At 43.1% G+C, this 14,011-nt stretch overlaps 2 long non-coding RNA genes across 2 annotated transcripts in view; one reads left to right on the top strand and one right to left on the bottom strand.

The window, feature by feature from the left end:
- The window catches only part of LOC125399138 (uncharacterized), a 24,041-nt gene extending 20,774 nt beyond the window's left edge, over positions 1-3,267 (top strand). Inside the window, exon 6 of the long non-coding RNA XR_015737418.1 lies at positions 2,677-3,267. This is a non-coding gene — a long non-coding RNA (uncharacterized LOC125399138). The remainder of the gene's footprint in view (positions 1-2,676) is intronic.
- The window catches only part of LOC125399139 (uncharacterized), a 15,531-nt gene extending 2,623 nt beyond the window's left edge, over positions 1-12,908 (bottom strand). Inside the window, exon 1 of the long non-coding RNA XR_007231628.2 lies at positions 12,740-12,908. This is a non-coding gene — a long non-coding RNA (uncharacterized LOC125399139). The remainder of the gene's footprint in view (positions 1-12,739) is intronic.
- Between the last annotated feature and the right edge of the window lie 1,103 nt (positions 12,909-14,011).

Here is a 14,011-nt window from a genome sequence, read left to right on the forward strand (position 1 = left end):
TGGCTCTGTTTCAAGTTCTTGCTTAAGTTCCTGACCTGCCTCGTAGGCCAAAGAAAACTTTTCGTCTCCACGTTGCTTTGTATCAGAGTGTCGGAGCACAGCAGCAGAGAGTGAACGAGAACAGGAACTGGTACCGGAAATTGGGCTGCTGTTGTGACGGGCTTGACCATATGGCTTTTGACGCATTTGGACTCTCTTGTTGGAGAAATGCAGAAGATTTTGGAACTTGGGTTAGAAAAGCCATTGAGTGTTCGGGGCTTAAAGAACCCTTGCTGTGGGAGCTGGGCAGATAGTAATGCTGAGAGAATGTTAACTGCAGAGGCCTGGCTTGTGAAGTTTGGGGGTAGGGTGGGGCAAGGACCCTACTGGGGCTTGGCTAGGGGGCATTTGTATGATATTTTGGCTAATAATCTATGTGAGCTAATCAGCTGGACTGAAGAATCAGCTGTTATGAATAAGAGATCAGCCCCATTGACAGGATAGGAAGATATTTCCTCAGAGTCAGCACATAGAGCTGGTCCAAAGGGTTTGGGCAGTATTTCAAGCTTACAGCAGCGTTTGGCTCATGGTATGTGATCCACCAGGGTGACACTGTTTTCGAAGGCATGAGGTGATCATGAGGCTTGTCAGTGTGTGGAAGGTTGGAGTCTCTGTGGTGAGGTCAAGAGATGTCTTTGGTGAAGGTACAGTCTTGGCTGCAATAGAGACCTAAGGACCACAGGGTGGTCCTCTAAAGACAGTGACAGGTGTGACATAGTCGGCCGAAGCCTGTAAGACAAGCTGTTTGTGCTTTTGATGGGAAAGCTGGAGGTGCCCAAGCCTTTTGGAGCCAAAAGATTACAAGTGAGCCCCAGATGTCAGACACTGAGCCACATATTTTGGATTTCATTGCTGGGTTTGGGTTGGTTTTGCCTTGATAATCTTTGTGCCCTAGTTATTTCTTTTTGTAATAAGAAGTATATAACTTGTTTTTGATTTTTAGGAGCTCACAGCTAAGAGATGCTGGATTTCTAAGGAGGACATGGGACTTTTTAAGCGTTGAAGTTGTAAAAGACTTTTATACCGCCACATTGCATAGTGTTTTATTTTTATTGACAGGGTCTCTCTCTATGTAGCCCTGGCTGTCCCAGAACTCAGGCTGATTTACAATTCACAGAGATTCACCTGTCTCTGCCTCTCAAGGGCTGAGATTAAGGCCTTCATCACCAGGCCTGGCTGTATTATATTTCATATTACAATATTAACATGAGATCTTTGAAATAAGAAAAGGAAGCTGAGAGGAGATAGAAAAGATGGTGGCAGCTGTCATCACCCTCCGGGCCTTGGGGTCACTCCACAGAGCCTGAGAGACCCATGGAGGCTTTGAGGGGAGATAGGGCGGCGGAGAAGTGTGCCGAGTGTGCAGTGTCTCATGACCAACTGAAAAAGGCAGGTCTTGTGGGAAGATGCTTTTAAACATGGCTTCATAGGATTGGAAAGAAAAGATGGCAGAACAGAGCAACTTGAGCAGCAGAGAAAAGCGGAGCTGGAGACAAGGTGGCAGCAATAGGTAGGGGAGCATGGACAAAGGAGCGTGTCACCGTCAAGTAGAGCTGGTCCTCTAGCCGCCGGGAGGCTCGGGCTACCGTCAGGCCAGTCTTGCCCCATTGCCACCTGCTGGGCCAGTGCCAGTGCCCGCTGGTCTGCTCCACGGCATGGAGTCACTGCTGCTGCCCCTGCTCATGACGGTTGCCCTGTGAACACGGTGGTCGTGCCTGGGGTACAGGCAGGGCGTCCAGCACCAAGGGCAGCGTGGTGTATGGCAGCCTCGAGCTCGCCCAGCCCTGTCCCGGGACATGCTTCTGCCCAGCTCTGAGCACTGAGATATTTGAGATAAAGAAAGGCTCATTTTCTGGATTAAGTCTCCTTAAAAGACTTCCGTGGTCCATGCTATAGCATGATTAATAAAAACCTGGTGCGGGACAATTCTGTATTTTCTCAATTATATTTTAAATAAATGCTGATTGGCCAGTACCCAGGCAGGAAGTATAGGTGGGACAACCAGACGGGAAGCAGAGGTGGGTCAATGAGAACAGGAGAATTCTGGGAAGGAGGAAGCCCATTCCTCTGCAGTCCTGGTTCATCCACTGAAGAAGCAGGATGTGATTGCCCTGCTGAAAAAGGTACTGAGCCATGTGGCTAACACAGATAAGAATAATGGGCTAATATAAGTTATAAGAGCTAATACGAAGCCTGAGCTAATGGGCCAATCAGTTTATAACTTATGGAGACCTCTGTGTGATTTTTCTTTGGGACTTGCCAGCCATGGAACTGGGCAGGACAGAAACCCCAACAAGCAGGTCCTCATGTTACAAAAACTCAGAGACAGAAATTGGGGTTCACTCTGAAGATCAGAAAAGGAAAATAGCCAGCTACTGGCTCTTAGCTCTACGTCAGTCTGAAATGGCAATTCTGCCTCCAGGAATCTCAGGATGAGAATGTCTCTGAGAGTTGTCTCCTCCCATTTTATATTCCTCTCTAGGGCTGGGATTAAAGGTGCACACCGTCTAGTTTCTATGGCAGCTAGTGTGGCTATTGGGATTAAAAGTGTGTGTTACCACTGGCCTGAAGGTTGGTCAGTGCAACTGTTTTACTCTCTGAACCTCAGGCAAGCTTTTTTTTTTTATTAAAATACAGAAGAAATCTCACTGCACCATGCTGCTGGTTGCCAGAGGCCATATTGATGTCTGTGATCTGTGCTGCTGCTGGAGGAAGTGTTGATGTCTGTGGTGTGTTGCTGCTGGATACCATGTTGATGTCTGCGGGTCTGTGATCCGTGCTGCCACTAGAGGGCACTGTGATGTCTGTGATCTGCGCTGCCACCACAGACCAGGTTGATGTGCGTGATCATCATAACCATCTTGAAGTCCACAGTCAGTGCTGCTGCTACCAGAAATGATGTGGCGACTCCATGGTCCATGCTGCCACTTGACTGCTATGGGCAATGAAGCTTCTTTTATAGAGCTGTCTATGACTGCAGACTCATAGCTGAGAATGACAGACACCCCCCTTCCACACCCACGCACAAAGAAACCATCCAGTCGGGAAGCTACCGCAGAGAGTGCTTAGAAACCATGACAAAGATGCTAAGTGTAGTTCTTCACAGTTGATGACTTCTTGTGGGGGGGGCGGTGGGAGAAGGACTCATTTTCCTTAGGGGCTGGCCACTGGGAGTTTGTCTGTACCCTGTGAGTATATGGGCAACACAAATTAAACTTGGTGTTTTTTTTGTCTCTCTTTTGTTTTTTTTTGGGGGGGGAGGAGGGCATGTAAATGTGAGAGGATGGACCTGGGAGGAATAGGGAGTGAGTGTGATTGGGGTACAGTGTATAAAATTCCCAAATAGTATTATGTTGGGGGAGACAGGAAAGTGAAAGCTATGACATAAAGTGATACATTTGTGTGTCAAATTCGGCAAGGAGCGGAGTATCCTGGCTAGTTTTGTCAATTCTACACTGCCTAGAACAGTGGCTCTCAGCCTTCCTAATGCTCAATCCTTTAATATACAGTTCCTCATATTGTGGTGCCCTCAACCATAAAATTATTTTTGTTGCTACTTCATAACTATAATTTTTTTACTGTTATGAATTATAATGTAACTATGTGTTTTCTGATGGTCTTAGGCAAACCCCTGTGAAAAGGTCATTTGACCCCAAAGGGGTCATGACCCATAGGTTGAAAACCACGGGCTAAGAGTCTTCTGAGAAAGGAGTCTCAGTGGAGAGACTTCCCAGACCAGATTGGCCTGTGGATATATTTGTGGGGATTGTTTTATTTGGGGAGAGGCATGCCTTGTAAACCTGTCCCTACCAGAGGACAGAAAGTTGACCTGTGCTGCATAGTGAGTTCCAGGCCAGCCTAGGCTATAGAAAGAGTCCTTGTTTCAACAAACAAAGAAACAAACAAACAAACAAACTTTGGAGGATCTGTTTTCAGATCTTGATGTCAAGAACTGGAATGAAACCAGTGAATCCCAGAGGATCAGGAATGGATTTTAATGGGTCCTAGGCTGCATGTCCCAAATCCTCCCAATGTAAGAGCTGAAGCTCTCATATCCCCAGCTGCTCAGAGGGCTATACGTCTACAACCTATAGGTTTTCTATAGCCCTTAGCTTCACTTGACTAGAGCCACCCTGCCCTTTCTTCTCTTAATATATATTATAATGCATATTATATATAATTTTCTAAGTATATGGATATATATGTATGCACACAAATGTACTGGTATTTAGGCCTTTGCTCACTTAAAAAAATAAAAAGAAATTAAGGAGCGGGGGAGATGGCTTTATTGTTAAGAGCACTTGTTGCTATCATGGAAGACCTGGGTTTTACCACCTGAATCCATCTTTCTAAAGCCCAGTCTATTCCCCAAGTAGTAACTACACTCTTATTTCGGAGGCAAATTTGCAATGATCCTCATACTATGTTCTAAAGGACCCTTTTATGGCTTTCCTTTGCTGAAAATATTTAATTTGCATTGCATTCTTAAAATAATCTTCTAACAATGTAAAAACCATGGGAACCAAGTCAGGCATGGTGGTGAATGCCTGTAATCCCATTGTTCAAGGCTAGGGCAGAAGGATTATGAGATCAAGGTCAACCTGGCCTACATAGGGAAACCCTGCCTCAAAAAACTAAACTAAATAAATAAAAGAAAAGAAAAGAAAACAAAAAGCAAAAGCACCAAAACTAATGATAAAAATTACTACAAACAAAATAAAGAAATGTAAACGTATTATATTTCCTGTAGTTGATATATCTTAACAATGTATATTATCTTAGGTGAGCTCATATTTCTGTACAGACCCTAGAAGAAAGTTCTGCTTTTTTCTTATGCACACATTTCAATGAAAGTACTTAGACATACTAGACTAATTATTAATCTTCATTTTGAGAGGCTATTGATGTAGCTCAGTGGTAGAATACTTGCCTAGCATATGCAAGGGCCTGGACTCTATATAGACTTCAAAAAGAAAAAGTTTTCAATAATCATGAGTGACATGGCAAATATTGAAAAGGTACAAGAAATTTTTATGTGTTTACATTTGTGCTCATATGTGCTCTTCCTGTAGACACTGTTGCATATGCTGAACACTGTTGAAATAGTGTAGGTCAAATAATACCAGGCTAACTCCAAGATAAACCAATTATATATTTTTTTATTATAAGGGAACAAGAATTAAAGCTCAGCTGTGTTGCGTGGGAAACACACACACACACACACACACACACACACACACAGAGAGAGAGAGAGAGAGAGAGAGAGAGAGAGAGCCAGTCTAAGGTCATGCCCTAACCTGCTCCCACCTCTTAAAGTTCATTGGCTGACAGAGATTTCCCCATCAGAACACCAGCCATAAGTCTTTCTTAGTTGTTAAAGTGCTTGTGTAGAAGCACACAGTCCAGCACCACATCAACCAGACATAGTGCTACATGCCTATAATCCCAACACTTGGCAGATGGAGGCATGATTATCTTCAACTACATAACAACTTTGAGGCTATCCAGGACCACATACAATCCTGTCTCAAAATTTTTTTCTTTATGAGAAAGTCTTAAATGTATCATTTCATTCACAACATACCGTTTTGCACTGATTTTTTTTCTTTTAGTTTGAGACAGGATTTCACTAAGTGGCCCAGGCTCGCATTGAACTCTAGATCTTCCCGCTTCAGTCTACTAAGTGCTGAGATTATTGGTGCATGCCAGATAATAGATATATGCTTCACACTTTGAAGAGGAGGATCCAAAGCTGTGTGTTTGCATCATGGACTGGGGAACAGTAGTTTGTAAGGTACTACAAGAAAGAACTGTGTACAGAAAACCAGAGTCAGGCTGTTCGAAAGCAGAGCTGCAGAGGAAGGGAGAACCCAGGAACTTCAGAGTGAAAGGAACTAATCCCTTCTTTGAGCAGCAACAACTGAAGAGAAGTCGTCTCACAGAGGGAGTATCCTTCAGCTTTGGGACAGAGAGCTCATCAGTGATGTAGTCTTGGATGCTTAGTTAAGACCTCTGACTGTATTAAGGAAACATGGCAACCCTTTGGAAGGGTAACCAAAGCCAACAAAGGCCTTATTAGTCTAATCAAAACCTGTGATTAGGTCAAGCAAGCAAGCAAACAAACAAACAAAAAACATGCCTTAGGAGGCCTCTATTTTTCAGGTTATCACCATCTGATGTGGGATTCCCCTCTATATGTGGTGAATACCATTGGTTAATAAAGGTCTTAGATCTGCACAGGGCAGAATAGAGGTAGGTGGGGGAAAACTAAACTGAATGCTGGGAGAAAGTCAGAGAGACACCATGTAGCCACCACCGGGAACAGACAAGCTGGAACCTTGCCGGTAAGTCACAGCCACATGGTGATGTACAGATTAATAGAGATGGGTTAAGTTAGGATGTAACAGGTAGCTAATAAGAAGCTAGAGCTAATGGGCCAAGCAGTATTTAATTAATACAGTTTCTGTGTGGTTATTTCAGGGCTGAGCAACTGGGAACAAACAAGTAGTCTCCTACAACATATTGGCGCCCAATGTGGGGCTGACTAAATCCACATAAAACCTGAGAAAGCATAAAAAGTAATTCTAGACACAAAAGAAGAGAGTTAATTAAGCATGACTTCTTGGTAGCTAGCATTCTGCTGGCTGCTGGCAGCATGCTGCAGATCTTTTAAGAGAGGTCTTCCTGATTCAGCAGTGACAAAACAAACAAACAAAAACAAAAACAAAAAAAACCCCAAACCCAAAAATTGCATGGTTTCAAAACAGCATTGTCCTAGTTTGCCAGAATGAATGGCTCTGACTCAATGGTGTTTGTAAACAGAGTGCTACAACTTGCTTAATGACAACATAGACCCACTGTGTACCTGAAAATGGGGCTGTGAGCATGACTGGTGCTAAACAGACCTCTGCCCTGCCATGTTGGACTGGGCGAAGCCAAAAGGCAAAGCAACCTTAGTCTTAGTAAAGATGCTTAGCTGCTTAGCACTTTCAAAGCTCTTCAGGACAGAAAAAGATTACAGATACACAATAGGACAGATTCAGATATAAAAGACCTCTAAATAAGACACAATGTGTTTAAAAAATGTATGTAGGCTTGGGAGAGAGAAGAAAAAGAGTAAAGAGACAGTAAATGTAGTATAAAAGAGTACAGACAGTCATAGATTAAAGAAGTAAGAATAATAAATGTTAAACTTGTAGAAAAAGTAATAGAGTAAGAAAAATAAGCCACATAAAGATGGAATTTACACAGAGAGTCTGGATTATGTATATTATTATGTTTTCGTTGAATTTTTTGACTGTGAAGGAGCTAAGTACAGAGAGATATTTCATTGTATGGGCTGCTGAGCTAAACCAGCATACATATTTTAAAGATATCTTGATTCCAGAATTTGGGTCTAAGGATTTGTCGCTTAGGAAAAGAGGTTCTTCTTTTGTTTCCACAGAGGATGAGAATCTGTGGAATCCTTCTAGACTAATGTGGTTTGATGGACCAAGACCCCCTGAAAGGTTGTTATAAACACCCCCCAAAATTACTTTGCCCAACAAAAAGCAGGAAGCAGCTTGGAGAGAACTATGCTCAAATTGTCAAATATTGTTTTTAAATGTTTGTTTACATTTAAAGAGGGATATGCTATAGAGGTGGATAGTTTTCATTGGTATGGATCTTGGTTTATTGATACAAATTTAAGGTCAATTTTGTGGTATATATATACATATATATATATATATATATATGTATATATATATATTCTGTTCTTGATTAAGGTATTGTGTTTATACAGCTCATTTGAAAATTTAATGCATAATTAAGAAATATAGGTTAATAGACAATCATGTATAGTAGACAAGCTTGTAGTCATGTTAGTCAGGTTTTTCTAGATGTACAGAGATATATTTCAGATAGATAGGTATTCTTCAACCACTTCAAAGAGTTACAGAGTATGGCATTTAAAATGTTTTAATAGCTTAGGACTTTTCATGACAATGAGACACATATGCTCCTGGCAGCACCAATCTACCTAAAGAGAATGATGGGCTTCGAAGAGCCTCCTTATGCAGTTTGTTAGCCATTTGGGCAAGAAACTTCTCTTGCCTGGACTGGTTGATGTTCTGCTGTATGAACTGGACATGCAGGACCCACAGAGAAATGACTGCTGATCTTGCCTAAAGGTGAGATAGTCCTTCAGGGTTCCTGCTTCACCAAAGAGTCTGCCAGACATTCTACAGGATACAGAAGAAAATTACTGAAAAACTGTCAATGTAGGCAAAACTGTCTTTGAAACTTTCTGCTTCATGGAAAAACCTGCCAGATACTATGGGCATGTAGACTGAAGATCAATACCCCAATGTTACAGAAGGATTTTGGGTATCTGTCCTGACAGCAAGATGTCTCTGTCAATTCTAGAGTTAGAAGTTGTTTACAATGCATTTCCTGTTTATTTAGGCAATATTATAGTCTTCTGGGGGTCTTTGGTGGAGTTGAAGAATAGATAGTTATAATTACAGTTTTCTTTAGTTATAATAAAAGATAAAGTAGATATAAATATTGTAACTGTAATTCTTGCTTGATACCTGTTTTGTTATATGTAATTTTACTATGTTAAAATTAAAAACTTTCTTTTTATTTAAACAGAAAAGTGGAGGTGATTTGGGATTCCCCTCTGTATGCTGTGAATATCTTTGGTTAATAAAAAAACTATCTTGGGCCTGTACAGGGCAGAATAGAGGTAGGTGGGGAAAATTAAACTGAATGCTGGGAGAAAGAAGGCAGAGTCAGAGAGATGCCAGGTAGCCACTGCTGGGAACAGAAAAACTGGAAACTTGCTGGCAAGCCACAGCCATGTGGCAATACACAGATTAATAGAGATGGGTTAAGTTAGGATGTAAGAGGTAGCCAATAAGAATCTAGAGTTAATGGACCAAGCAGTGATTTAATTAATATAGTTTCTGTGTGATTATTTTATGGCTGAGCATCCAGGAACAAACAAATGACTTCCTACAACAACCATCCAAGAAGAAATTCAGAAATGAGGCACAATAAGGAATTGGAAGGCAGCAATGCCTAGCACTGTACCACCAATGCCACACCATACACATAAAGGGTGTGTCAGGGTTCAGGATCTTGTATGGCTTATAGGTGAGAGCACATACTGCTCTTTCAGAAGACCTAAGCTCAGTTCCCAGCACCCAAAGCAGTTCATAATTGCCTGCAACTCCAGCTCCAGGGGAGTCTGACACTTCAGGCCTCTGAAGTCACCTACATTTATGTACACATAAACCATGCGTACAATAATTATAATAAATTTAAAAAATGGGCAAACTGTTCTTAATATGAATTGTTCCCAGTAGAGATCTGGTTTTCTCTCTGAATAAGAAACCCATAGAACCCTGTATGAAGTGATAGCTATGCAGCTTCACATGCAGGGTGCAATTGTCATCCTTTCCCTTTCCAGGGGTCGAGGCCACTACTGTTCATTGGAGGAAAACTAGGGAAAAGAAATCTTTCCTTTGGGAAGTGATGAGAGGGAAAAGGAAGGCAGGGAATACAGGAGTTAGTATGGTCTGCTGAAAATAGAGTGGAGACGGCTTCATCCCTAGGAGTACTAGTGTTGTGTCTTTGATGAAGACCTCTAGTAATGATTGGTATTTGGCAACAGGATTGTAGGTTGCTTTGTGTGAGGTTAATATTTAATTTTAATTTTCCTTGCCAATGACTTTCAAACAGAATGTGGATCTGTGTGTTCCCAAGGGCATTGTGCCGGATCATCTCTTTACTTAAACTATTTTGGGGGAAAGTTGGAATCATCTCTCTCTTTCTCCCCCCCCCTTTCCTTTTTTTGACATAGGTTCTCTCTGCATAGCTCTGGCTGTACTGGAACTCACTGTGTATACCAGGCTGGCCTTGATCTCACAGAGAAACTGATGCCTCTGCTGTCCGAGTGCTGGAATTAAAGGCATGAGTCATTACACCTGGCCCTTCCTTCTTTTCTTTCTTTCTTTCTTCCTTCCTTTCTTCCTCCCTCCCTTCCTTCCCTCCCTCCCTTTCTTCATTTCTGAGACAGGGTTCTTTATGTAGCCCTGCCCCTCCTAGAAGTGTGTAGACCAGGCTGACATCAAGTCACAGAGATTTCCCTGCTTCTACCTCCTGAGTGCTGGGATTAAAATTGTATACTACCACACCTGTTCTGTTTTGTTTCTTTTTTCTTTTTCTTTTTCTTTTCTTTTCTTTCTTTTTTTTTGAGACAGGGTTTTGCTGTAGTTTTAGAGCCTGTCCTGGAACTAGCTCTTATAGACCAGGTTGGCCTTGAACTCACAGAGATCTGCTTGCCTCTACCTCCTGAGTGCTGGGATTAAGGGCATTTGCCACCAGCACCTGGCTCTGTTTTGTTTCTCTGCATGGAGAATTTGGGTTGGATTTTACAATCATTTCATTTTATTATAATAATATGTCTTAAATGTTCTATTTATGTGTGCCTGTGTCCATGCAGGAATCTATAGCTGTGCTCCTGCAGAGGCCGGGGGGGGGGGGGGGTACTGGATCCAATGGAGCTGGAATTATAGGGGATTTGCTGGACATGAGTGCTGGGATCCAAACCCTAGTTCCTGTGATGAACAACAGACATTGTAACTGTTGAGCCATCTCTCCAGCCCTATAGCACTGATATTAATACACAGGTTTTTTTTCAGTCTGGACACCCTTCTGAATTCAGTGGTTTAGAATTAGAAAATTTGGGGTCCACAAGGTGGCTTAGTGGGTAGAGGTCCTGCTGCCAAATCTGGTGACCTGGGTTTGATCATGGGGAAAGGGAGAGATGACTTCCACAGTTGCCCTCTGGCCCCCACATGACCCAAATCAAAACAAAGAAATCAGAAGATTCATGGTGGCAAGTCCCTTCCCTTTTCCCTCCTCCAGTATTTCTCTATCTCTTGAATTCTCCAGATGATGTTATCTTTTTTTCTTCTAAATCTCGACTTTCCTTCTGCACACACGCTAGTGCATAGAGTGGTAGAGAATATCCCAGTTATACTCACTCAAATTTCTGAGCATTCCTTGCAGGCTTATGGTCTCTATGTTCCCAACTCCCTTATACTTAAATATTTTCAGAATATTTTAAACTCATAGAAAGTTTCAATTTTCTCTCTTCCTAGCTTCCCACATCAGTGTGTGAGTCAGAAGTGACCCCAGGTGGTCTAGAGCGACCCTCTACTACTGTATGTGGAGTTTTTTTGGGGGATCTTTTTGTCAGGACCACTGATCAGCTTTGTCCCACCAGCTGCTCCCAAATAACCACACAGAGACTTATCATTGATTATAAATGCTTGGCTGATAGCTTAGGCTTGTTACTAACTAGCTCTTACAACTTTAATCAACCAGATTTCTAACTATGTTCTACCATGTGGCTTGGTATCTTTTCACAATATGCCGTGTTCATCTCCTGCTTCCTCTGAGTCTCCTGGCAACTCTGTCTTCTTCGACCCTGTGCTCGCTTTTTGTTGGACAGTCCTGCCTAGCATTTTTCAACCTATTAGCCAGTCAACTCTTTGTCAACCAATGAGAATAATGCATATTTACAGTGTACCAAAAGATTGTTCCACAGCAGACCACATCATTCCTCTACAATTCTCACAGCTTTGGGCAAACAAAGTTGAGAAGTTGAAGTTAAATAAACTCTCAAAAAAATCAGCAAAATAAAAAGATAATCAGCTGCCCATCCACTGGGATGTCTCTTGGAGGTGTGGAGAGCCAGTGTTTCTCAGAGCAGGCGTCGAGGTTGAAGAAGGAGAAAAAGCAAGCAATCTGTCCTTTCCTACTTTTCATCAGCCAGGGCTCACCCATTGTTTTTAAATTAACATTATTTATTTGTTTACTTTGAAATTTTGTTTTTCTTAGACTGGGTCTCACTCTCTTGCCTAGGGTGGTCTTGAACTTGTGGTCATCCTGCTGCAGCCTCCCGAGTGTGAGTACCTGGACATCAAATATGTGCCAGCACACCTTGATATTCCATTATTTAAAATTTTTTCTGCTTTTGGGGCAGAAACCTGGTCCTTCTGGACAGGTTTTGGGGGTGGGTTTGACGGATAGAAATTAGAAGCTGGAGCTGTTGTGGGGGGCTTTCCCAGGCACATCTGGAAACCAGTGAGGGTCATTTTTACCCTGAGGGAGGTTCATGAGTGCCCAGGAAGGAGCCACCATGGTGGCTGACAGGCTCTCTCGTTGGCAAATAGCCAACGGGCAGCTTCCGGGTGGAAGGATCTACTTCGATTCATGGTGTGACTGTCATGTCCACCATGAGGGGGATGGCATACAGGATGCTCCCTAGTGTGGGAAAGCAAGGTCCGGGACTCCTTTCCTCTCAGCAAAACAGGAAACAGCACAAGGCTGTGGCCTCCAAAACCAGCTTCCTCCAGGCAGGTCTCACATCTTAAAGGTGTCCTTCAAAACCAGCTCCCTCCATAGGTCTTACATCTTAAAGGGGACCTTCAAAACCAGATCCCTCCAGGCAGGTCTCACATCTTAAAGGTGACCTCCAAAACCAGCTCCCTCCGGGTAGGTCTCACATCTTAAAGGTTCCACATCAGGAAAATAGTGCCCCAGCTGAGAAGCAAATGTTCAAATGCCTAAGCCTGTGAGGGAACATTTCACACCCAAACAGTAAAGAGAGTTTCCCTCCAGGCTTTCTGTCTTTCTTACCACGTACCTGTGGGAGCCTCATTCAGGCTGTGGTGTCCAGAGGCACAGAATTCTGGGCTTCTTTGTGACTTATGTGCTTGTTAACCGGCAAGTATGCAAGCTCATTTCAGACACAAGGCACGCTACTGTGTGCTTTAGTTTTGCAATACCGGGTTAGTACTTCACCGATGCGGAATAGTCCTTTACGCTGTGTGAAGATGTGTCTCCGTGATTGGTTTAATAACGAGCTGAATGGCCAATAGCCAGGCAGGAAGAGGTTAGGCGCGACTTCTGGGAAGAAGTGAAAGGTGGAGTTGCCAGCTGGATGCAGGGGGAGCAGGACATGCAGGAGGAAAGGTCAAAGCTTCAAGGCAGAACATAAATTAATATAAATGGGTTAATTTAAGTTATAAGAGCTAATGGGACAAGCCTAAGCTATAGGCCAATCTTTCATAAGTATTAAGTTTCCGTGCAGTTTTTTGTGAGTTGGCAGCCCAAAGAAAAATCCACCTAGACTTCACACACACGCTCAGTGAGTGCTTGGCCATGGAGCCACATCACCAGCCCCAATAAGTCTAAAATATCCATGGTGGCCTCAAACTCACTTGGTAATGTAGGCAGGCTTTGAACTTGAAATCCTGTTGCCTCAGTTTCTCTAGTAGCTGGATTACAGACCTGTGCCACTAGGCTGTTATTGCATCATCTTGACTGGCTCTCCTGATCCAGTGCCTTTAGCAGTAGGTGGAAGATTCTGTCAGGAACATTGCAGGTGAGAAATCCCAGGTAAACCCTCGTCTGAGGGCAAGAACCCACTTCTGACCCATGACTGAACAAGCCCTGCTCCACAGAACCTCGCCTCTGTCACTTCCCCTGTTCTCAAAGGACATGCTGCTGTCTGTGTTTGTGAGTAATACAGATACCTGGAGCAGCCATGTCCTCCTCTGCAGGCAAGCTTGGTGACTGTGCACTTCTAAGTGGTAGAAAAATCTAGAATTATATTGTCTGTCTTAGTTTGCGTTTCTGTTGCTGTGTTAACTGTTCCGATGAAAAGCAGCTTAGGGAAGGAAAGGGTTTGTGTGGCCTCCACGCCCTCTCACAGTCTCTTACTGAGGGAGGTTAGGGTGGGAGGTCAAGCGGGAACCTGGAGGCAGGGACCAAAGCAGAGGCCACGGGAAGTGGTGCTACCTATCGCCTTGCTTCTTGGCTCACTTGGTTTTCTTTCTTGTGTAGCCCAGGGCCACAATGATGGCATCATCCACAGCATCCTGAGCCCTCCCACATCAATCATTATCTTGGAAAA

Source organism: Myodes glareolus, chromosome 3 (assembly GCF_982192425.1).
Source record: "Myodes glareolus chromosome 3, mMyoGla1.1, whole genome shotgun sequence".
Taxonomy (NCBI): Eukaryota; Metazoa; Chordata; class Mammalia; order Rodentia; family Cricetidae; genus Myodes; species Myodes glareolus.